The sequence below is a fragment of the Martes martes genome (genome assembly GCF_963455335.1).
Source record: "Martes martes genome assembly, chromosome: 6".
Classification (NCBI taxonomy): domain Eukaryota; kingdom Metazoa; phylum Chordata; class Mammalia; order Carnivora; family Mustelidae; genus Martes; species Martes martes.
This window is the reverse complement of record NC_137893.1, coordinates 32,775,412-32,802,543: the sequence shown is the minus strand read 5'-3', so window position 1 is coordinate 32,802,543 and position 27,132 is coordinate 32,775,412.

Genomic DNA, 27,132 nt, shown 5'->3' with positions numbered 1-27,132 from the left:
GAATCCATAATGAATTAAACAATATATCTTAAACATAAATACAGACATCATAAAGCTATAAAATAAAAAAATAAAATTAAAAAAAAAACAAAATTTGGGAAGGCAGGTACCTCTCAGTTGGAAGAAAGCAGTTATACATTTAAAGGAAGGCAGGGGTTTTCAAATGTTTTGGATATGTTTACAATTTTTTAGCTTGCCAGTGGGTCCATGGCTATTTATATTCTTTTATATGTGTGAAATATTTAATAATTTATAAATTGGGGTGAAAAAATTGTTTTATGCCTAAATTTTATTCAAACCCAAGGAATGTAATTCAATTGTGATTAAAATTGTTACAAAATATAAACAGCTATAGAAATCTACCCTAAAGCTGATAAGAGAAGTATAAATTAGAAAACTATGAACCATCTTGTTTATTAGTCTTGAGCTACTGTGGTAAAAATGTCAATTCTTCAAATATTGGTTATTTAATGAAATTTCAAGAATCCAAACAGAATTATTATGAGAAGTAGATAAAATGATTTAAATTGTATATGAAAGATTAAATAAACAGGAGTCGAAATAGGAAGCTATAATCAATAAGCTGGATCACTATAATACAACATGTACAAAATAAATTCCAAATGGGTTTAAAAAAATTCTACACAAATATTTTAGAGGTTACATATTCAACCTGGGTTTTTTGGGAAGCCTTCTTAAAGAATGGAAATCCAGTTGCCAGAAAAGAATAAATAGGTGTGTTTGATAATGTAAAAATGGAAACTTTGTATAGCAAAACATCACATTTTTCCCAAAACTTGAGATGCAATACAACAGTAGAGTAAGAGAATTGAGGATCTTGTATTGTTTCTAACCCTGCTCTCTAGTATATTATATATTGAGTGAATTATTTAATTACTAAATTAGATGAGTGCTTTAAATTCAAATGAAGTCATCATTCATTTAGAGTAATCAACAAATATGTTTCAGGTACCTTTTACATTCTAGCCCCATTTTATAATTGCTGGGGAAACAGCAGTGAATAGAACCAAAGAAAAACCTGCCTGCATGGATCTCACATTCTAAATAAGTAAAATATATAATGAACAAAATATTAAGCAAATTGTATGTTAAAGGAAATAATATGTAGGGGAGCCTGGGTGACTCAGTTGGTTAAGTGTCTGCCTTTGGCTCAGGTCATGATCTCAGGGTCCTGGGATCGAGTCCCTCATCAGGCTCCCTGCTCAGTGGGGAGCCTGCCTGTCCCTCTCTTCCCTGCTTATGTTCTCTCTCACTCTTTCTGTTAAATACATAAATAAAATATTTTTTAAAAAGAAAATAATATGTGAATTTGTAGTATGTTAGATAATGATAAAAGCAGTGAAGAAAAACCAAAGTAAGATGTAGAGAGTATGGTGTGTGTGTGGGGGTGTGTGTGTGTGTGTCTGTCTGTGTCTGTGTGTGTATGTATGTATAATTTTAGACAGGGTAGAAATTGTTCCCTGAAGGTGACAGGTGAATAAAGACCTGAGGGAAGGAGGAAAGTAAGTCATGTGAATATTCAAGTTAAGAATATTAGAGACCGGGGCACCTGGGTGGCTCAGTGGGTTAAGCCTCTGCCTTCGGCTCAGTTCATGGTCCTGGGGTCCTGGGATTGAGCCCCGCATCGGGCTCTCTGCTCAGCGGGGAGCCTGCTTCCTCCTCTCTACCTGCCTTTCTGCCTACTTGTGATCTCTCTCTGTGTCAAATAAAAAAATATTTAAAAAAAAAAAAAGAATATTAGAGACCAAAAAAAAAAAAATATTAGAGGCAGAGGAAAGAGCAACTTCAAAGGCAGTGAGTTGGGAACATGCTCTAGTTGTTGCAGGAGCCACAGAGAGGCCAAAGTACTTATGATGTAAGGAGCTGGGTTGGGGGCAATGGAAAAGAAGGGATAGGTGATAACGACAAAGATGTAACTGGGAACCAGATCAAAGCTATCCACAGAAATAGAAGAAAAGGCAGAATATATAGTCATAAAAGCAGATTGCCAGAATTAAGAGGAAATCTCGATAAGCTTGTGGAAATTCTTTTGCATAGGTTTCTGTTTTCTCAGTAAAATAGAGAGTAGAGTGGTTGCTGAGAATGAACATGAGGGAGGAAATACTGGAGATTTGTAAGAGGAGGAGGTATGAATAAGTCATCGTTCTAGGTGATGGAGAGAGTGAATGGAACCATAGTACCACTGAGCACTCAGGACCCAGTTGAGGTTTGTGATTAGAAATGAGTTCAGAAAGCTCTGAGTGTGTGTGTGTGTGTGTGTGTGTGTGTGTGTGTGTGTTTCTCCAGCCACACTCTGTACGAATGTATGTGCCAGAAGAGACAGGGTTGGATTTAGCCAGGTTGGTTGTTCTGCCAGTGGGATTTGATACAATGAATTGAAAAGGAACAGGGGAGTGGGGGTGTATGTGAGGGAGTAAATATAACTAACTGAGGAAGTTAGCTGTGTAAACAGGAAAGTGGGGGCTTAAGGGTGACAAAAACCATAAATATCTGGTAGGCTCAATAGTTTATAGGTCTTCTGGGGATGAGGGTTGTTGAACATGGGATTTAAAGAGTGAGTTGAAAACATTAGGCGTGTTCGTTATAGATTGACACAATTAGCATGGGCTTATAGAAGAAAATAACTGCACTTCTCACAAGGTTTAAAGATAAAACATAATATCTATTTGAGATTCATGAAAGTTCCAATTCAGTCATTTGTTTTAGACAGAGGTTTGAAGAGACACTTTGTTCAATATTAAGTTGTACTATTTGATATGAAACTCCTAAAAAAAAACCTTGCCAAATGTATTATTAATCTTCCATAGTTCTGTTTTTCATCTTTTTTTTTTCTAAAGCGTTTTGGAAGCCAGTGATATCATTTCTTGAGAGTGATATCATTTTATCACCTCTGAGTATAAGGTTATTTTGTATATCTTAAGAATACCCCTTTCAAGCTTCAAATATCCATTTGTTCGTATACATATAATCTCTATGTTTGTGTCTATGTCTATGTCTTATATATGTGTGTCTTTATGGTTGATAATCTCTTTTTTAAAAAAGATTTTATTTATTTATTTATTTATTTGACAGACAGATCACAAGTAGGCAGAGAGGCAGGCAGAGAGAGAGGGGGAAGCAGGCTCCCTGCTGAGCAGAGAGCCAGATGCAGGGCTCAATCCCAGGACCCTGGGATCATGACCTGAGCCGAAGGCAGAGGCTTTAACCCACTGAGTCACCCAGGCGCCCCGATAATCCCTTTTTAACACTGATTCTCAAACTTCATGTTCATATACTTTAAAAACATAAAAAAAAATTTTAAATCCCATAAAATAACCTTTCCTACTCTCATCTACTTACCATTTTTCTGCCATGTTCACTTTCTATTCCTTGCATGGTAAGGTTTCAATACCAGGACTTCAGCACTGATCTAACATTTATTTTTGGCTGTTAAAGACAGCATGTAGGTCCTCTGTTTTAGGGAACTTGAATAAGAAGTCACTCCGTTATGCTATAAATGTTTGCAGAAATATAGATTTCTGTAAGCATAGTTGAAATTATTTTTTCTATAACGCTTTAATTTGAATTAAATTCCTATTTCCTCTATGCACATAACCTCTAAAAAATCTCTTTAGAATTTTAAAGTTTTGCAGGGGGGAGGGAACTCAGATCATTTGGTTTAGCATTTTGCATAATCTGTGTGAGACAATAAATGTTCTATTTGTTGCATACTCTATTTTCTCACAAGACAGTCATGAAATATATTAGCATGTTAAAAATTCTGGGAAGTCCTGTAGCAAAGAAATCTGACCAAATTCAATACAGCTTTTTTCATAGTTAATATCAAAATGACTACGTGTCTTTGTTTTTTGCTGAACACCTATTGACATCCCATTGAACAAATTCTTCTCAGAACAGTTTAAGAAACACTGTTGTCTCTATAGATGAATAAACAGAGACATGGTAGATTGATAGTTTTTTCTAAAGTTATATGATTATCAGAAAGGACTAATTTGAATTCCCAATTAAGTTCTTCTTTCTTCCTGCCATTTGCCTCCTAGCACTTTCTTATCTCCAGTACTGTACTGAGGCACACCGAGGCAAAAGGAAAAATCTATAACACTAATCCTATCTTTATTTAAAATGCTGATATGTTGGGGTTTTATTTATTTACATAATTTTAAAATATCTATTAAAATTTATGTATCTTGATTACTGAGTTTTTTGTTGTCCCTTATATTTTGTGCTTGAGTGCCCCATTCACCTAGCCTGGTTATCCCAACAAAACTAAATGTATCTCCAGTTTTGCAACATCCAAACCATTCCATATTACAAATTATTTAAAAGTATGATGGGGGAGCCTACACGGCTTAGTTGGTTGTGGTGTCTGACTCTTGAACAGCTCAGGTCTTGATCTCAGGGTCATAGGTTCAAGCCCCAACATTGGTCTCTATACTGGGCATGCAGCCTACTTAAAAATTTAAAAAAAATTTAAAAATTAGCCATGTTCCCACACCAAAACCCAATCTTTGGTTATTCTCATTCCTCACATTTGTAAATAGAAACATACCTACTATTTTCTGTCTTTTTGTTCCTGGAAATAAGAGTATCCTTCCAATTTTTTGCATATTGATTTATAAATACCATGTAGATTATTACACGCTTTCTGAAAGTCTGAGATTTTAATTAACTGATAATTAGCAACTCAGATCTTACATTAACCAGTTCCTATGTGCAAGAGAATAAACTTAGGGCTGAGATTACATCTACTAGTTCCACTTAATAAAAATTTATATTCACCAGCTCAGTGGACTCAAATACAGCATGTCCCAAAGTGTGTTTCAGAGAAGAGGATGTTAATATGTTCAGGGTTGGGGGAGGTGGATATAGTAATAAAATTATTTGGATAGATAAAGATCTAAAGGAAGCTAAAGGAGTCTTTATTTCAGGACTTCTCAGAGCCTTTAATATACTAATGTTCTTCAGGAATATGAAAAAAAAAACCTTACGTAATGCAGTGTTTTCTAAATATATCTGACTATAGAATCTTTATATATATATGTCTGAATTTATGTGAGCTTTTGCATAGAACATCTGTCACAGCCCTATTGCTTCACAGATCATATTTGGAAAGCACATCTCAAAGAGGCTAGTCAAGCTTAGATTTTGTTTAATAGAAAGATTTGTCAGATGATGTGTAATTCAATGTTCAGTGGTTCCACTTTGTTCTCCACTAGTGGTTGATTCACTTGTCCCAAAGACCAGCCAGGACTCTACTTGCACAGGAGCAAATTATTAAAAATTAATTGTTTTACTAAGTGGCAATTTATGAGAACAGACTTTAATTTTTCTGATCAACACATCCACCTTTTCACAGCTGAATATTTTTCTAACTCTTAGGAACCTGGTATTCACCTAATGAAAGAGTTCACCTTATGAAAGAGTTCCCCTAATCAGTCGTATTTGTGACAGCTGATATGTTTCTCCCTATAGGCTCAGGTAACTGACCTGTTTCCTTTGAAAGAAATTTGGAAAATTTGGAAAATCCGAACCACCTTCCTTGTTATACCTCTGTTGTTTTCCACATACAATGTACTCTTTCTCATCTGGCCATCCATGAGTTCTGAAAGACCTCTTATTTTGCTGTTTTTCCATATTCTCAGAGATGCTGACAAAAAGAATTCCTTGCGCCCCGAGCCAATGATTTATTGGAAAAAGTTAGTTGTGATCCGCTGAAAATTTAATATGAAATCTAAACATGGTATTCCTGAACATGTGTTTGAGAATAATTTTATATTTTGAGAAATTACTTCTGATAATAGTACTTTCAACTGCAGACAAAGATCCAATACTGACCACCATTTAAAATCGCCTGCTAACTGCCTCTCCATTTCTTTTGTTTTAGGTGCGGACACTGATAACATGTCAAGGCATGGTAATGAAACATCGTCTTTCAATAACAGCACAACTGCCCATAACACACGTACACTTATTGACCTAAGTGAGTTCTCACCTCTAAGCATCCCCTCCATAGCGCTTTCACTGGCCAGACACGTGGCCCCTATTTGGATTAGAAAGGAATTTTCTCATCTTTAGCAGCATCACTTTGAGGGTTTGAGTTTTCCAATGCGGGATAGGTAATTGTTGTTTATAAAATATTATGATGGTCCAGAGTCTGTAGCAACTAAAAACACTGCAGTGTTCGCTGCAAGGCATGAGGAGACAGTGACACAGCTCATTTCCTCAGCCGAGCTCTCTTTGCCGCCTTGTACAACACTTATTTCAAAGCACGCCACAGCTTAGAACTGTCGTGATCCCCATTAATATAAAATCATTGACCCCTGCTCCCGCTGGTGCGACTAAATTACATTCTGCTGCTCAGCGGCAGCCGCACATGGGGCCAGTGCTTTTAGTCATCGCCAGGTGCCTTGATGCCAGTGCAGCCCCTCCTACGCCCAGGGTTTGCCTTTAATGAGGATTAGGCACCTTCAAAGATCTAGGAGGACCCACTCCCAGGATGGAAGCCTTTCTAATGGCATCTGGGCTTATCGTAGGCAGTAATTTAGTATCTCAGAGGAGACTGAAGAGAGATTCATTTCTCGCCTCTAAGAAATTGCAAGAATGTGTGGTTTTGTGATTGGCTTTTTTTTTTTTTTTTTTTTACCCTCCCCTCTCCACCAGCACAAATTCAAGAGCATTATGCCTAATAATACCGTGTTTTTTAAAAACCTACAGGGTAGATGTGGTAAAACAATACCCCAAATGATGGTGTATCCCAGCTGAGGAAATTCCTCTTTTCTGTTATATTAAGTCATGTGCTACTGATGGGACTAAACCCACTCACAGATGCCCCACAGTCATTTCATCTTTGTATTTCCGGGTGGTGGAATTTCCTTACAAAAAAATTGATAACCTGATGTGGAAGGTGGGCTGTCTTCTCGTTGTGTGATCTCCCTTTGCCTCAGCTCCTGACCCTCTCCGGCCTGCCCTTCCATGTGGTTCCCTTGCTCTTTGAGAATGACGGGATCAGGGATTCTAAACCTTCCCACGGTGGGTGTCGAATTTGCAGGAATGTTCTCTGTGCTACCACAGTCACTCCTGCCTTGACTGTTAAGAGACAAAGCCAAGGAGTTAGGGAATGAAACATAGAAAATAGTCCTCAAACACAGCAAACATACTTTAGATAATCAAAGTCCTCCCTTGCAAAAATCGCAGAAAAATGAAAAAAAGTAATTAAAGAGCACTCACACATGTGGTATTAAAATAAGTGTGATTATGTGAATGTATATACATATTTTCACACAATTATTTGCAGTGTGTTTAGATAAGTTCTTTTTATAGCAAACTGTTACTCATAAAAAGCTCAGAAATAGTTTAGCACCAGAATAAAATCTGGTATGCCAAGTATTATTTTGGAAAAATCGGATGTTTTTGTCTGGCGAGGGAAGGAAGCTATGTATTAAAGTAAAGCTGGTGAGTTTAATCCAGTAGAATCTGAACTCTGATGAATCAGTTGGTTTTCTCTCTGTTTTATTTGTAGTGAGACAAAATCATGAAAGTTTCCCAATCTAGCAAATGTCAACATCTGATTTTTAGTTTTTAAGTATGTTTTGGTAAGAAATGGTGCCTTCACTCAGTCAACATGCACATTGAAGCCATTCAGCAGTTTAAAATGGGACAAAATGTAATCAGCACTGTGTTGGTCATACTAATCGTATATGGAGACTTTGTCTGAATTTTCTACTCTGATTCCTATCAGAAGAAGCAAATTAAATTTTATGGCCATAGGGAGTCTCTGAAGAGAGTTCTCACTAACTGCAGAGAGGTTAAATGGTCTACACTATTTAATTACAAAATTTATAAATACTATTTATTGATAAAAATCCATTTTAAATAAAAATGCACAAAGGCCAAGAATAATAAGGAAAAATGTGAAATTTCTGAGGGGTGAATTTACCTCTGTGATACATAAATATATATATAAGTAACATGAAGAAAAATAAGCCTGTTCACTCTACTTTTGAAAAGAATTGTTTTTGGTTTCCGAAATTATTTTTTCCCCGAGGTTTAATTGTATTTCATGAAATTCAGTATCTGGATTAGCAACTTGCTTCTGAAAGCTGATACCCAAACAGAGGGCTTTCTTTCCAGAAGGGTGTCCTAACCCCAGTCACACGTCTGCTAATTTGGCCTTTCTCTTAATCTCAGAAGAACTTGCTGAACAGAAGTGAAACTATGCACGTGCTAATGGCTCACGCTCTGCAAACTCCCCTCTCTCCCCGAGAGTGTCTGGTGTGCAAAGCTGAGCTGGAACAAAGATACACTAATTATTCCCCATTAATTTGTCTGCTTGAATGGTCCTAAATACCAGAGTGATTAATTAGCGCAAGGCAGCCGGGGCAGGATGTCACACCCTTCTCTGCGTTTAAGTGTCGGCAAGGTTGTGCTCAAGTGTTGACAACAGCATATCTTTAATTTTCTCCAAGAAGAAAAGTTTAGTCAGTACAATTAATTTGAGCTTGGCTGGCTTGCAGGAATAAATGTAACATGTGGAATGATATTACTGCTGTATAGGCATTTTTTTCCTTTTTTTTTTTTTTTTGCCTCCTTAGGGTACAGTAAAACTTTTTTTGGCAACTCAGTTATTGAATAGTGTATTTCTATAATTGTTTCAATTTGGCTTAATTACTTTTGTGCATTTTGCAGCAAAAAACATGGATCATAAAATAGTAAGAAATTATTATTCATAAAAGGCTGGGATGGCTATAGATGAATGCGTAGATAAGAATTAGAAAGAGATAAAGAATGGCATTAAATGTGGTATCCTTTTAACTATGCGATTTTCTCTCGTGAATTGAAATGTATATCAATGCTATCAAAAATAATTTGAGACCACTTAACCCCTGGAAGATACGAATCAATTTATTCAAAAAGATGCAACAGGGAAGTTTATTTGGCCTGATTTGAGGGGAGGCAGGTTTTGCTGAGAATTTAAGCTTTCTGAATGACTTGATTAGTCTTTCGACTAGCAACATATATAAATCAGTTGTAAAGAAAAAAACAGTATAACAAGTGATGTTTAACACTTTCATTATATTCCCTTCTTTTTTGTAATTTTGTTTGTCAGACTGTTTTCTTCAGAAAAAAATTAACTCCATTCTAAAACGATTATATACTGTTCAGAAAAATAAAATGAATCAAACAAAGTAGCTGCTGCTTATACTATTCTCCCTCTTTTTAACATCGAACTACAAACATAATTCTGGAATAGAAACAAAATACGATATAATTGGGAAGTAGTGTGTTTCATTTGTTGCATTATATTTCCTTGCTGTTACTGAAATTTTCAGTTAATTCATTTTGCTATGGGCATGCTGTTTTGTTTTGTTTTGTTTTCAAACAGTGGAAAGAGAAAAAAAAATCAGAGTGCCATGCAGCCGGCAGCATGGATGTTCTCATCTTTTCTTTCTCAGTCTTCCTCAAGCTTTATACAGGCCCAAAAGGCTATTCAGCAGCAGGGGTGGGAGCACTGAGGGAGGGAAGAGGTCATCTCTCCCATCTCTCCATGTATCTCATTGTTCCGCACTTGTCAATGTATTTCCCACACACCATCTCTGGCCACGCTGAGCCTCATCCTGGCGGCTGGTTCCATGACCTCCACGACATTATCCTCTCTACCTCCACTCCTGGCATCTATACTTTTGTTTTCTTTTTTACTTTTTCCCAGACTGTGGTTGCTAGAAGACCATCGCTCTGGCTATATAGGGTTGTAGGAAATATTTGTTGGAACAACTAAGCGCAAAACAAAAGTTTCTCAGCGCAGGGATCCCGGGCTCCAACAGCACCTTATTTTTCTCCCTTATCCTTATGCTTTCCCTCTCTTCTTTCATCTCCAATGTCTCCACAAGTTTTCTCAGTGTTTATTCGCTTTTCATTGAAGCAGCATGTGTCGTGAAAAAAGCACAGTCTCTGGACTGGAATCTCAGTTTTACTACTCATTAATTGTGCAATTTAAAGCAAAACAAAACAAAACAAAACAAAACAAAAAACCAAAAAAACACTTAACCTTTTGAGCCTCATTTGCAAAATAAGATTATTAATATTTGCTCCACGGAGATGTAATGGAAATAAGAAATCTGATTCCACATCCACTTGCTTAGCAGTCTGGTACTCTAGGTAAAGCAAAGGTAACTATTTTCTTGGTGTTTTATAGTTTATTCAATATTTGCCATACTTGCCACATCTATGGCAGGGCATAAAATTATTGGCAGTATTTACACTCAGTTGAAATGATGTAAGTTCCGTTCATGGGTTTTACTATCTTGCTGCTGCTTCAAGAACAGATAAACCTGGGAACAGTTGGAATGGTGTTGGGCCTCTTTAGATCAAATGGAAAAAGTGCTTTCGCTGAAATTTCTCACTTTAACTTTGAGATGTGTTTGTATCTTTGAAGAGAAAAGAACTACTAAAAAGCTAAATATCATCAATTTCTGCTTCCCACATCTAAAGATGGGATCTGGTTCCCTTCTTCTTGAATCTTGCCTGGATTTTGTGACTTGCCTTTTCCTATAGAATGCTACAGAGTGAGGTCCTAGGATTTTCAAACTAGGTCATAAGCAGCTTTTCAGTTTCCCCTGGATTGCTTGGGACACTTGTGCTTATGATACTTTCTCCAAGAACCTGTAAGAAGCTACATGAGAGAGTTACATGGAGAGGGCACATGTTGATTCGCTGGTCAGTAGCCCTAGCTGAGCTCCTATGAGACATCCAGCAGGAACTGACCACCATCTTGGATGTATAGCCCAATCCAACCTTCAGGTACCACCAGCACTAGTCACCACATGTCTATAACCCCTAAGAAAGCCCAGTTGAAAAATCACCCAGATTTTTCTGTGTTCACTTAATTCACAGACATTTGAGAGATGATACTAAATTTAAGCCACTAAGACTGGGAATGATTTGCTATATAGGCAGACTAATGAAACAATAACAAAACTGCATATTAGCATAATTTAAACATGGTACATCATAGTGGCAAAGCAAGATAATATTCACAGCTAGAACTTGAATAATTGAGGGAGAAATTGTATTTGTATCTGCTGGCTTCATTCATTCATTCATTCATTCAACCATCCATCCATCACTTGGCTACCATGAGCCAGAGTTTTTGTTTGATACATACACTGCAAATTTTATAAACAGAAGTTTATGAAAAAAGTTTATAAACATTAATTCTCTGGTATACATTGGTTTAGAAATGTGCTTCACCAGAATAATTTTTATAAATAAAGGAACAGGTTAAAAATGTACATCTTTAAAAAACCATTATAGATCATTTTAAGAAATGAGGTAAGATACCAGATGTTGCTCTGTAATGATTGATCCTTAACTCTAAATTACCCTGCTTCCTAAGGACAAAATGTCTCTGAACAGAGGTTATAGTTTTGTCTGTGTTTATAAATATAGAATGTAAGAAGTAGAATGGAAAACTCTGAGTGGCTGTTAAGACAATGACACTTATTTCCCCCACAATCCCTTGATAAAATCGTCCTAATAGTGATGGCATTAGTCTTGATCTTTCAGAAAGATCCGAGCGAATACCATCTTACGTGCTAGAGACAACACTGGTCACACAATTCTCTCTCCTATCTTTTGGGAGAGACAGATGAAAACAATTTAATTTATGGACTTGACTTTTCCAGAAAATACATATTTTTTTCTTCTGCTTCTTGCCTTTGGCCTTCTTTGACAGTTCCATCTGCTTTTCTTTATCACCTTTGTGGTCTTGTTCCCTGCTGGACCTTAAGTTGCAAGGCTCAAAGAGGGAAATAGTTTATCAAAACAGCTTGTGTATCTTATAAAGTGAAAGTGACATAGGGTGGAATGTTCAGTATTTGGACAATAAGCAGCTTGTAATACCTAAAGGAATGACACACCTCCCCTCCTCTTGTTTCACTTTAATGAGAATAGTATACTTAGATCTCAGAAAGGAAGAGAGATAGAAGGTGATTTTGCCTTGTAAAAATAAATAAATAAAATTTTAAAAGCCCATGCTGAAAGAATCAGTGAGCAGTATACATGGTAACTGTGCTAAGCATAACCAGCCTGATCTCTTGAACACTGACATTCAGGAATTCCTTCCCCATTGTTTCCCAACTGTTAACATTGTTACGATATAAAGGAGAGCATAACCCCAGTAAGGAGACATTTTCCCTCTTCCAACAGAGGATAGTTTCGAAAAGCATTTCTTTTCTTCTGCCCAGGGAGAGGCTTTCTGAAACAATGTTTTAATGTCTACCCTCACATTGAAAGTACTATTTGTGAACTTTAATTCACCTGTAACATCTAAATGTCTTAGTTTTAGTATCAGAGATTCTCAAATATCAGTCCAAGGTTTGATGCCAGAAGTTGCATTGAAATCACCTGGAGAGTATGTTCAAAATCCAGACCTGTGACAGACCCCATGTTACAGGAGTGGGACCTGTGAGTTTGCACGTGTTCTCAGCTACCATCAGGAGTAGCCATGCCCAAGCTTTGTTCTGTGGAACTACAGTCCCTTGAGATGCTCTATGAAAAGAACATTCTGTCTTAGAGATTCATAATCCATGTGATCATATTAAAGTCTTAAAGATATTTAATCTGGCATAACTAAGTCTTTCCAGACTTACTGAACTTTCAAAACTTTTTTTTAAATTTTTTAATTATTTTTTTAAATTTTATTTTATTTTTTCAGTGTTCCAAGTTTCATTGTTTATGCACCACACCCAGTTCTCCATGCAATACGTGCCCTCCTGGGGCACCTGGGTAGCTCAGTGGGTTAAAGCCTCTGCCTTCGGCTCGGGTCATGATCCCAGGGTACTGGGATTGAGCCCCACATCAGGCTCTCTTCTCAGTAGGGAGCGTGCTTCCTCCTCTCTCTCTGCCTGCCTCTCTGCCTACTTGTGATGTCTGTCTGTCAAATAAATAAATAAAATCTTAAAAAAAAAAAAGTGCCCTCCTTAGTACCCACCATCACGCTCATCTAACCCTCCACCCCCCTTCCCCTCCAAAACCCTCTGTTTCTCTGTTTCTCAGAGTCCAGTCTTTCATGGTTCGTCGCCCCCCCTCCTCCGATTTCCCCTAATTCACTTTTCCTTTCCTTCTCCTAATGTCTTCCACGTTATGTTTCCTGGAGCACACTTTGAAAAAAGGGAGTTTGGAGGAATGCTGTGATGTCCCTTCCATGAAAATTAAGCAAAACAAAACTTCCTTTGTTTTGCAGGGTTTTTTTTCATATACTCTTGTAATATTTTCTGTAAGCTCAACATTTCTTCCCTCTTTCCAATTGCTCACCATCTGTTGTTAACTTGTATATGTTTTCTAATAACATTTGAAAATTAGAAACTACCTTAAAATTGTAAGTGTGCCTGAAATGCCCGTTTTTTTCCCAAGGAATGTGTGTATTACTCATGACTTCAAAGACATAATTCTAAGAATTACAAAAGTATAATCAAAATATTCTGCTATGGAGTCACTGGAACAACTCTCCATTCCTGGCTTGTATTTTAATGAGTTATGGTCATGAATTTTCTTTCACTGGATTCCAGGCTACTTGAGGGAAAAGACTATAACTGGCTCACCTTGCCATGCTCAAAAATCTTTGCTGAATTGTGTTGATTATTGAAAGCATATTTCTCTTGGCTTGTGGTATCAATACAGAGGTGCTGCTCAATGTTCTGATTCAGTAGTTGACTGACTTTGTCAGGTTTCTGTGTTTTGTTTTTTTTTTAAAGATAATTGATATTTCATCCCGAATTTGTATTTTGGAAGCATCACTAACAAACATTAGCTCATCATGCCCTTTGGCACCAAAACCCAATCTGTCATCTTTTTTATAAGCTCATTGAGGACGGGGTTTATATATCTTTCTTGTAAACCTGCAGTACTGTTTTGTACAGCAACATTCAAGAAGTAGTTGTGGAGTGGAAATAAATAACCGAAAGGAAAATACGTTGAACAACCTGTGACCATGATGACTTCCTCAATATAATGTTGTTCTAAAAATCAAAATCCCAGATTTGATGTTTATGGCAACATATGTGGCAACCTGGGGGTGCTTTTTATGCACTAAATGGATTTCCCCTGTTTGCTTTTTCTGTCCCTTGCTCTTGTTCCTATCCGTATCCCAAACTCTGAATATTCAGTTTATGCAGTTAAAAGTTAAATTTCAAAGATAATGAATTTCAAAGTGGGTGTTTTATTAACTGCAGCAATAAACAAGCGAGAGTTACATTACATGGTAACAAAAGTTCTTCAGCTTCCATGGGCCCTTGTGTTCCCAGATGAAGAGCCAAATGGAAATGTTTAATAAAACATGTGTGAGACTGCACAATGGAACAGTCCTTACATTTTACATCAAGCTGCATCAGGGTCACGGGAGGTGTTTTATTAGCACAGTCAACAATAATATCGTGATTTTTATTAGGAGGAAAAGATAGTGAGAGACTACTAATTATTTTTCAGCCTGAGGGACATTTTTTCTTGAAATGACTGTTAATTTGATCATTGTCGTGCAGTTCACAGATTTACATGAACTTATTTCACTGTGACACATGGTTAAGAACCAGACTAAGATTGTTGCTTTATTAATGGTTTTCAGTAAATGTATTCAAAAGTGCTAACTGTGTGGGTGTATGGATGATATTGATAGCACTTGGAAGGTTGAATCCTTTTGGAAGTAGCTAGCCTGAAGCCCTTTTCACATGATATTTTCTTTGTTCATGCAGTGAGATGTTAAGCCTACAAGAATGAAATAAAATCCCAGTGAAATAAGAATGGTGTTGTCTCAGATATTACCAAAGTGGCTTTTCTGCAAATGTTTCCTTTCTTGTTTTCCCCTTTCCACAAATAGGGCAGGCTTTAAAGATATGAAAAAGCCAGTGGCTTCTCAAAACACTTGCTTTGGCATAATCAACAAAATACTGCACAATGTTTTTGTTGTTAAATGTTATAGAATAGGCATAATCTACTAACACTTGAACTAAGGATTCTTGCAGAATGTACTTCCACAGCTAATTTATTATGATTTTCTTTTTGATCTGTATGCATTATGCTAAACTGAAAGCAAAAATCTTAAGCTAGTAGTGACCAGGTTCATTTTATTTTATCTATCCTTTTATTTTTCTACAAATGTCATTAATCTGGTAAAAAGTTTTACAAAAATCTTCCCCTCCCCTTACAGAAAGACATTCCACATAAGACATATTTTTAATGGTGGAAGTAGTCTTCAAAAAGGGCAAAAGTTTAATATGTAGAAGGAGAGAACCTCTGATTCATTCTGCAGGGTTGCTATTTAATTTAAAATTGACTTGTTCTAAATAATTTAACACATTTAGGAAAAAATCTTGAATTGGACTCAGAAAATTGGCAGTTTTCTTGACATAAGAATCTTATTAATTTGAAGAAAAATCCGTTTCTTCTTTTTTTTTTTTTTCTTAGAGAGAGAGAGAGAGAGAGCGAGCACAGGCAGACAGAGTGGCAGAGGGAGAAGCAGGCTCCCTGCGGAGCAAGGATCCTGATGTGGGACTCGATCCCAGGACGACGGGATCATGACCTGAGCCGAAGGCAGCCACTTAACCAACTGAGCCACCCAGGCGTCCCGAAAAATCCATTTCTTAAGGTAACAAATTTTTAAAGTGATATTACATATATAAAAGTGATTTGTAAGTTATACAGTATATCAAGATTTTAAGTTATTATCATTATTAAATGAACTATTAATAGGTTGGCCGTAAACACCACTCACTATCTTTATATTATACATTTTTAAATATTCAGAAAGTACAGAAAATTTGGCAGATATCATCCACACAACAGAGTGATCTTATAAGAGGTAGAATGAGTGTATGCCAATTAAAAAATTAATGTTTATCCCGTGGCAAATGTATATAATTCATATTTTAAGGACAACCTCATTGTTAAAACTGCTTGATATACCTGCTCCTAACTCTTATAAAAGGGAAATGAATTTGATAAAAAATGGATTGAAACATGAATTTAATTTTGCTATAAGTGAAGGAAAAATATAGCACAGTATTCAAATATTGTCATTGGTTAAAAATAATTAAGTAGTATTATGAGGAAATAATCCTGATTATATCTTTGTCTTTATTTAAAAGGGAAATTTTTTCCCCCAAATACAGTTTATATGTTTGAATTGATGAGCAAATTTTCTTTCAATATGTTTTAATCCTTTGGGGAAAGTACCTATATGAATAAGACAATTTTCCATGTGTTTATCACCAATCATTAGTTTGTCTTCTTTTAAGAAAGCATATTAACAATGTCAGTTCGTAACATGGGAAACTTCCTAGAATTCAAAAACACAATTACAGACTTTTGGGGCCTTCAGGGACCTTGAAAATCGTTGACTCCATTTGTAGACTTGTTCAGGTATATTATAGCAGCGATGCAAGCTTATTTATTTATTTATTTATTTATTGTGCTTTCCCACAACACACTTTCAGCAATGGCAGATCTTCACATTGTTGCAATAGCTTGTGGTCCTGGAGGCAATGAACTGCTCATACTTGAGTGATGTCAGCCTCCTCGAAAAGGGTAACCCCCAAATCCTGAGTCTCTGTGAGCCCCTGTGCACAATACTGGGCCACATCTGGCCATGGATAGTTCCAGATGTAATTGATACTCTTATCCAGAAAGAATTTGATTGGAAATCACTTCAATTATCTCTGAGAAATCTCACAATAAATTAGATGTATATTAAGTGTAGAGGTTATCTAAAGGTCGCACAAAGATGTTTCAGTAAAGAAAAGTCTATCTTGTGCACACTGATTAGGCTAACATGTAGTCCTAATTATATGTGTCTCCTGTGTTATATTAGTGTAAAAGAGAACTTTAAGTCACCCATTGTTGATGTTAACAGATGCTTTGTTAGTCAGGGCCATTTGTCACCAAGAAGGCTGACTATTGCAAAAAGAAAAAAAAAATATTGGCCAAATCTCTGAATCACATTATAGATTAAGACACTAACCAAAACCAAAACCAAATCGTTATTCCTAGATAAAAACTCATCACATTATAGTTTGCATTTCTTCCACATTGTTTTTTATACATCTTTATCATTTACTCCCTATATACAATTTAGAAACGAGATCCAAACTTGTTTCTTAGTCTTTTCATATACAGAGGAGAGAATTAAAAAGTTTATCCTAAGAATCAAAGAAGCTATTTGGGCACCTGGATGGCTCAGTAGGTTAAGCATCCTACTCTTGATTTCAGCTCAGGTCATGATCTCAGTATCCTGAGATCTAGCCTGGAGTTGACTCCCCACTTAGCGGAGAGACCACTTGAGATTCTCTCCTGCTCCCTTTCCTGGTGCACCCCCCCCAACTCATGCCCCTATCCATGTTCTCTTTCTCTCTCTCCCTAAAGTAAATAAATAAACCTTAAAAAAAAAAAAGAATTAAAGAAGCTAATACTAACTAAACATGTATGTAGGATTTTTTAAAAAGATTTTATTTATTTGAGAGAGAGAGCATAAACAGGGGGAGGGGCACAAGGAGAGGGAGGGGCAGACTCCCCTCTGAGCAGGGAGCCCAACAGGCTCCACCCCAGGACTCTGGGATCATGACCTGAGCTGAAGGCAGATGATTAACTGACTGAGCCACCAAGGTGCCCCATATACATAGTTTTGATCCCCACTTTATAATCACAACCATTCATGAGTAAAACCTACAAATACTACCACTCTTCTAAAACAACTTTCTTTTCTCTCTGACACTTACTTGCAAGAACTAAGAGATGATGCAAGTCTCTCCTGGCATGAAGTTACAGGGTGATTTATCTTGAATATTTACATGAACAACAAGAATAGTTGATAATAATAAGAATAATAACAATAATGGACAAAGCTTTTGCTTTGTACCAGGTCCTGCGCTCAGTAATTTACATGCACTGTTGTAGTGCATGACACAGACAATACAATGAAAGACTAGAAAGATGTTTCTTAAAAATCTGGAAACTGTAATTGCATTCAGTGTGATGGTGGTTAATATTTTGACTGGCACATTTTTTCTTTTGAACACGTGCAAACTTAGGCAACATATATTCAGAAAGTTTCTACTCAGTTGGCCATTAATTCAGTCTTCCTTTTTGAGGATTTCCTGCACTTGGATAAGAAGCAGTGAGAGCAGCTTTTGTAAATTGCTAGGGGAGGTAAGTTGACAGGCAATGAAGACAGGAACAAGAGTCTCAACTCCACTCCAGAAGAGTAGGTGGAAAGGAGAAGTGCTGGAGGGGACACAACAGCAAAAACGGCAGAAAAGAGCCAGAGGCTTTTTGGCGAAATAATCAGAGCACCAGGAACTACAGTGTACTGTACTCTGGGAGCATGTTCTCCCATTGCAATATCTACATTGGCGTATCATTAAGATATATGATAACGTGTTATTTCAGCTATGCTGGGAGTTCTTTCTGTATTTCTTTAAGTTACATTTCCGTAAGGCTCTATCAGTGGTTTGTGGTCATTTGTCTGCCCCTATATGTGGAAAGCAGTAACTATGAAAGGAAGACTTGTTCAGGTATATTATAGCAGCAATGCAAGTATGAGCAGCATTGCCTTGGGTATGAAGTATGCTGTTAAATGATAAATAACTTTTATCAGTTTGGAGTAAATAAAGGGTATACTTCCATCATTTCATTTAACGGCCCAATTCCAGCGAGTTCCTGTTATGTTAACACTATACAGATAACATCTTGGGTTGCTTTAAAAAAACTGATTTAGGTTCTAGGTGCTATTCACACCTTTAGAAGTATCTTGGCAAAACATCAAAAAAATTGTGCAGGACTCAGGGTATTTTTTGTGGGATATCTAGCATCCATAGCTTCTCCTCAACAAAATGCCAAATGTGCCTCCATCAATGTGACCACCAAAAATGGCTTCCATGAATTTCCATGATCACTCTTGGAATGACAATGAAATTTCTGACCTTTACAACCTAGGTACTCTGGCCTATTTGAAAGAATGACCACTGGTTCTCTTGGCAAAAACAGAAGTTTTCCCTTCCATATGCATTAAGATACTGTTTCCTTTAGTGATCTTAATTGCCTTTCAGCCAAATTTGTCCAAACAGTTGATAGCTTTTGCAATGTAAAAGCTCAGAAACAAAGCTTGTGATAAATTCACTGGCAGATATGGTATTTGGTTTTTTAAACAAACTTAATCATCCCAAGGCTCTATTCCCATACCCACCTACTTACCACTCACTTTCTGCTGCATGAAGAATTATTTGTTACAAATCAGTGACAAAGCAAAGAAGACAACTTTAGTTATGTTTTACATGAAACTTTCCAGGAGAATTCTGTTTTCAAATGTCTCTATGACAGCTAAATCCAGGGGTGTGACACAGTTCCCTCTGAGCATGAAGAGGTTCTGTATGCACATTCCTTCCTCTGTTTGGTTTGCTAGTTCTTTCTGAAGGCTTGCCATTATATCATGGCAATTCCTAGTATCAGATTAGTAGGGTTTCCTTACTCCGGGATAGCTTATCAGTCATTTACCTTGAATAGTGAAAACTATGGAGAGGAATGTCCTTGAGTAAGTATTCCTGTTAAATTCCTTGAAATAACCTTATCTTCTGGAAGTTTCTACTATAGTAAGTTTCTATTAAAAGCATTTTATAAAATTTTGCTTATTTAACAAATGCTTGTTGAGCAGGAGATAGGAGCCTTGAACTAAGGCAGGCACTTCTTAAATCTTTTTCTTGATGGACCAAATAATAAAATGTAATTTCAAGTTGAGTATTATAATAGCAATTACAACTAAAAAATGATACACTAATTCAAAGCTATTAAATATTTCTACACATTTTATAATAGGGATAATACAATAATATAAAATAATATAATAGGGTAGGCAGGATGGACTCAAAATTTCCAGGGTACTGAGGTGAGTCCTGGGTGACGGCTAGACAGCAAAACTCAAGCATCCCCAGTTTATTTTTGTTGGCCCGAAGAGTCTGGCTGAGACAGACTGATTTGAACATCCAGAACATTGCAAACAGATAGACTAGATACACTTCTATGAGCCTATAGCAAATATATTTTGAATAATTTATTTCCTGGTCACAAAAATTCCAGTGAAAAAGCAAAACTGACATCTTTCCTTGCCTTCATTATGACTCAGCATATCATAGCTCAGTCGGAATGAAAATGAAGCATACAAACAAACAAAAACAAACACCTTGGCATTATGGGCTAAAATAAAACAAACAGAAGAGGAACCTCTGTCTAGCACTAGTCCTCTAAATCAATAGACTTTAGTCCTTTCCCCAAAGTGGCCAACTTCCCAGCAAACAAAATTAATCCTGACTTTACAGTACTGACACCTACAGATAGGTGAAGACCCTTGAAAAGAAGATAATCATTTGAGAAAACAACTGTTTTTCTTCCACTTTGGTAACCTTGCATTTGGGTGTCTGTGTCCCTTTGCACATCTGCTTCAAACTGTGCTCAAGGAGAGAGTATTTCAGAAGACTCCCTTGTAAACGTTTTGCTTTTGCCAGTAAATACGATTTTTGAAAACAGTCTTTTCTCTGAATTTTCCCTGGACACTAACTTTGTGACATACATTCAAAGAGAGAGCAATAACTTATAAACAAATAAGGATAACAAAATTTGTCTACCCTTACTATGAATTCTACACTCCTTAAGGAGGACTAAGCATTTAAACATATTTTCTAAAGTGCATTTCAGTTTATTTAACGCTTTTGAAATGTGTCATAAAGTGTTCCTTTCTGTACAGTTAGGCAGCCGCAAAAAATTATGTCAAATTCAGGAATTTCATCATTTGCTTACTTATTCAATAAACGCCCAATACCTTTTATGTGCCAGACACTACTTCAATCACTGAAGATGAAGGAATGAACAAAACAGACACAGTCCCTGTCCCGAGGGGGCTCACATTCTGACAAACTATTAATATATTATAAATTACATGTAATATTCAAGATAATTGGTTTTATACAGTGCAAAGATGGCTAAGGAATTGGGGACTCGGATTTCATTCGGAAATTATTATCCTCCTATTTTCATGTATTTTTGGAGAATTTTTATATCATTAATATTTACTGCCCACTAAAGGCAAACTCTGAAGTAGAGGCTCCATGACTCAAAGAGGAAAAACCCTTGGTGTTCCCCTTTGAATGTGATGACCGTTAAGATGGCCGATACTTACTGTAAAATCTTCACATTTTGAGAGAAGATTAAAAAATGGAACAGTCTGGCCCTAAAAGTCAATAACAAATTAGTTAACAAAATTTCGTGAAAAAGTTTTAGAGTATCTCGGTCCATTCCATTAAAACAGATGTTAATGCAGCTATTCAAAGTTATCTAGGAAATGACATGCTCACTGAGTGAATTTGGTTCAATATTTATGCAGAGATCACTGCAAACGCCATTTCTACTTGCAGAGGTATGAAAGAAAGCTAATATGACGATAGCCACAACTGGCATCATTATGAGATTCATGAGCCTTGTGAGGTGGGTGTACTTAAAGTATGGCAGCAGTCTTCAAAAGGACGTAAGTTTCTGCAAAAAGCAAAGCAAAGTGATTATTACTAAATGTCATGAATACAGAAATGAAGCTGATTTAACTGTTCTCTGCTGCGTGCTCCCAAGATCTCCGTCATACAGAGCATACATGTGCCCATGTGAAGATTCTCTTTGCTTGTTAGCTGACTAGAACTTCCAGTTCACATCATTCCTTTTGAAGTTATGGAACTCAGGATGCCATCTACAAGGTCATTAAAATGCTGTTCTGGATGCCATTTGTCTTAATGGCTTTTGTCATTTGTTTCTGATTCTTCTTTCCTATCCCAATAGGGAATCAGATGAGGGTGACTCTGTTATTCTGATGGAATGCTCAGTGAGATCAGAGCTGAGGTGTTGTCCGGGGGAGTTTGAGGTCTCCTGCAGGGCTTGTGAGGAGGGTGCTGGAGCTTACAGATTGTTGTGGATTGCATCCTGGATGGTTTGCTGAGTGCTTTGGAATGCCTGAGGTGAAAATTACAGCAATTTTATGAGTCTGACACACTTTTCCAGATGATAGCACTAAACACATGAGTTGTTGCCTCCTCTCCCTTCCTTGTTTGCTTCTTCGAATGAAGATGGCAGAAATGCGCTGTATGAACTATTACCCATTATGTGAATTTTTATGAATTAAACTAATTTATCTTTTAAAAATCCATTTATCTTTTTCTTTCTCTGTGAGCAGCTTATACAATGGAGCAAATCCACCATATTTGTCAAAGTTATTAGAGCCCTGGGTTTTTAATTACTGGTTTGAACCCCCAGCCCTTCTGGCAAAATGCAGACTACATACTGAAAGACAAAAGAAGTAAAAAGAAATAATGGATTATGCAGTGTACAAAGGGACATCAGTGACCCATTCTCATCTAAGACAACATTCAAAGCAATGATAGTTGCTGTGGATCCCGTATCCCTTATATTTTGTTTTATTTTGGGGAAGGAGAGTTCTGATGTACTCAACCAGTACAATAATTGCAACCTCAGATGAAACATTGTCTTCAAAATTAAAATAGTGAAGAATGCAAAGTTGCATGCATAAATAATAGAATGTGTTCATGTATAAGCTAAAACTTTATCCTGTACTAAAATTGTAAGTGCATTCCTCCTTAGAATTAAATTATATGCCTGAAAAGAGGTGATCTTGCTCTCATTTTTATTACTTCTATCACATTACAGAATTGGATTTTTCAGAATTTACTGTTAAGAATTTGAAATTGTTTTCTCAACCTATATGAAATTTGAATTTACTATTTTATAGAAAAGGAATAAATAAATTTTCTTTCCTAGAATTTTAGAATCCATGAAAAACTTAAAACAAGTATGAAGCACCTATTACAAAATGAGTCAAATTTGAGGGTTCATTAAGCTATTCCTCTGGGCAGTTTCATGCAATGCTCCACATGTTAGACCTCTCTGTAGATGTGAATTACATTTGAGATTCTCATATCAGAGTCTATATACTAGTTTGAATGCCTCCACATGTCAAGGACTGATTATTTTTCTCCATTCTTATGATTCTTCAACAGTATAATAAGATAAAGAGTAAATCCTTTATCACTGAATCTAAGCATAACTAGGAAAGGCCAAATGATATTTAAATTAACAAAAGAAAACATTTAATATCGAATATATTTAGTTATAAGTTACAAGGGAGTTGAATAAGCTTAATTCAGCTGTGAAAAATAATATAGATCTGTCCTAGTTCTCAAAATTTAGTATTTCTTATATGCATGGGTATGTCAAAGAAGTTTAATGAGTGCATATCTTTACTTATAACAAATAAGTGTTCTTACTCCTTTCTCCTAGGACTGTAGTTCTGCATCTCTTAACTCTAGTTTTGCTCTTTGCTTTCCCAGCAGTCTGCTATCCCTCAGCTCCTCCTTTCCACATCCCTTCTAGATATCTTAATACTCCTAGGAATCTTAAGCAGCCCTTAGCAATCACATCAGAAATCTAAGAATACAATCTAAACATCATTATTCACATGTTGTCAAATAAGAGTGACCAGAAAGGAGGTCTGTGACTAAAATTGCCACTTGGTACAGCTCTCGATACAGTCAAAAACCTTAATTCATAAAATCTCAGTACAAAGCACAAAATGCAACTTTGCAATTATTTGCATAGAAGTTACCACTTAAAATGAGCACCGGTACCTGTGACATTTGGGCTGTCTAGACAAAGGTTGTTTACCCAAACTAAATCCATGAAAGGTATGTCTCACACTGTTAGCTAAATCCTACTAAAAATATTCATATTGAGTCCAGCCTGCCCTGGTGCCTAACTCCACGGCATAAATTAAGGTCCAGAGACAGTGTCTTAACTCTTTCAGATCATTAGAGTACTATTCATAAAGAGCAATTCAAGAGATCATTGAATTAATCCGAAATGCAAACATCTGCCTGGTAAGGTTTATTTATCACTACAAGTTTCCATCTACATTGAAGACATGAAATGTAACATTTGAAAAGAGAACCACAAAAGCTGGGCATCTGCTAAAACAAGGCAGAATAAGATTGTGTGTTATGTGTGTGGGATAGTTTGGGTAGAATAAAAAGTGTGTGAGGTTTAACCTATAGGAGTAGTTTATAGATGAAACATTGGTGATCACAGGAAAATAGTAACAGTAAGTGGCATGTAAGGAGTAAGCGGGACTTCACTTCTACTCCAAGTGAGAGGTTACTGTGTCTTCTAAATACTTAGGTTGACTTCCTTTAGGCAACTTTAAAATCAGACTTCAATTCGTGATTTTTCATTTCCTTGTTTTAGTTTATTTGTTTTTTTTTTACCTTTTTTTTTTTTTTTTTACTTTTTTTTGGTCTTAAGTTCCACAGATCACTTCCCTAGCTCTTATTTTTATAGTCATTGCACCTTATATAAGCTATAACATAAGTCATTAATTCATTCGAGAGTATGGTCTAAAACAGGTGGAGCCTAAAACTCTTCCACCAAAGTTAGGAAAGGCTGCCGAATTATCAACGAATTTAGTACCAGAGGTATTAGCCCTTAAAATCTCACCATTTGACAAAAACGTGGTGAAGGCAGAATAAACTGAGCTTGAGAATCTATGTAATCTGACTGTTCTTTCATGGTCACTTTGAATTTCTTGCTACTCAAGTCACTGGATTTATTTAAAATATGTTAAAACTGCATTTCTTCCTCCTCACTCTGAACTTCTGGGGTTATCTGTTCAAATCAGAACATGAACTGGTGTACCCTCTTCCTCATCCATCCAGACTCAACTAGGAATAACAACTTCTGGAAAAATATTTGGGTAGAGTGATCGTAATCATTATTGGTTTGGTTTTTGTTAACCTTTATTTTTTGTTTAAGGAAGATTAAGTCAATCCACCTGGAGTTTAATACTGTATGTTACTATAGTAACTTTATAGCCTGTTTGGCTGTGACAAAGGGGCTTCATCTCGTCCATTTCATGCTCCTGTGTCGACCTACTCCCTCCCAGTGTTTTATTATATCTGTCTTTAAGGGTATCTGCGGGAGCCACAGCTGCTGTGCTTTTGTAACAGAAAGCAGCTTTCACTGTGTGAAATGCTCAGCACTGAGAGGTCTTACAGGCTGATAGCATTATTGAATTTCAAAGCAAAGACAAACAACATTAAATTGTTTAAAGCTAATATTCATGTTTTCCTGCATACGGTGTATTTTTCTAGAAACATCATATAATCTATTTTTCTAGAAAAAGGTTATAATTGCTATCTAATGGTGTTATGAATGAAGGCGTAGGGGAAAATCTTAAGGTAATATAATTGAAAAAACAAACCCAAAATATATTTGGGTCAGAAAATACACCAATTTGATGTACAGTCTTTTAAAGGGGAGATTTTTGTTCTAATCAAGTAATTTGATTGCATGATTTAAAAAATTATAGATCTCTAAATGTTGTTTTCTGAGTAACTTCTGAATAGGCTCTTATAATCTCTGTATAGATGCTGATCCATTCAGTTCTGCGAAACTTTGCCCATTTATGTGCTATTTGTAAACCAACTCTGGTCTTGATCTCTTTTGATGGAATGTGTTAGACTCTGTTATCCCCTAAGATAAAACATCAGTGTTTGTAAGGGCAGAATTGAATATAATTTTAGTGTACTCAGAAATTATTTATATGAATGTACTGAAAGGATGCTTTTGATAACGGTTCTGTTTCACAGTTTCATCTCAATTTAGCCAAAGCACGTGCCCAAACTTGAAACTTCAAATTATTCCTCCTCTCAGGATGGTCCAGCATTTATTTGGCCTCTGTTCCATAAAAGGCAACTTTGGTGAGATTCTCTTTCAGAATATCTATGCAGTGATTTTCCAGTTGTGTTAATTGTTGTGTTGGAAAAGTGGTGAAAGCTCAGTGTGATCTTGTTAACTTGCTAAGCATCTGGTCAGCAGGGTAGTTCAGTTCCAGCAAGGCTCTTGACACCTCTGCCAAGGGTTATTGATACCTCACACACCCCAGCTGAGGCAGATTGTTTTAGTTGGGCTTCACATCCATGGCTAGCCTGTAGTTAGAGAAAAAAAAAAAAACAACAACAACAAACAAGTGATTGACAGCCCACACCTCCTGGGCCCTTCTTACTACCAGACACAACATCTGCTATGCCCTGTGGAGCAGTGAACCAACACACACCGAGAGAGAACTGTTTCTAGTATTGTCAGGGTGGATTTTGTTTAACCCTTTCTAGTTACTCTCTGGAGAGAAGTGTGAGATGGCTTTTCTTTGGGGGTAAGGATGGAAGTAAATGTAGATTTGGGGGAAGATTAGAATGGCTTGTTCTAAAAGGAATTGTACTTAATAAAATACTATAAAAAATGACAGAAAAACGAAGTCTAGTGTAAATGTCTAGAAATAACCTCATTGTGATTTTTTTTAATTGTCAAATGGAAGATTTGTCATATTGTCTCCCCATGCTATGTCAGAATCAGGGAAACGGACTTGTGCAGAGTAATGAATTAGTGGCAAGGGGTTTTGATTTTGGTTTTCATTCATGCAGTATTCTCAAGCATATAAGATTTTCATTCCATCTAGACTTATAAAAATTATCCTCAAAAATTTGAAAGAGATGAGGAAGCCAGTGTATTTGTTAAGTAGATAAAAAAGTCACGATGTGTCCATGCCAAAGCTTTTATAAGCCAAAATTACTGTATACCTAATATTCTGGGGCTTCTGAAGTTCTAATACTGAAATATGGGAGTCTATATGTCATTTTAGAAAACTTGTTTTTTTTTTGCTGTTGCCAACTCAACTACCCTGCTGATAGAATATGAAATCCTGCACTTGATAATAAATATGGTTCATTAAAAATGCATCAAGAAGCTTTTGTAGACTGCCAGCAATGTATAGGAACATTTAAAAGTTTCCCAAAGCGATTTCCAGGTTAGAAGTGTTTTGACATTTTTTGAAGAGCTCATTTTTGTGTCTGGATGTTTTTAAGATGTCTTCTGTAACAATTTTTCACACCTTGGGCATATTAGTAAAAAAGGTAAAGAATAGGAGACAATGTTGAGGTAAAATCATCTAATCTTATGTATGTGTTCTTTGAT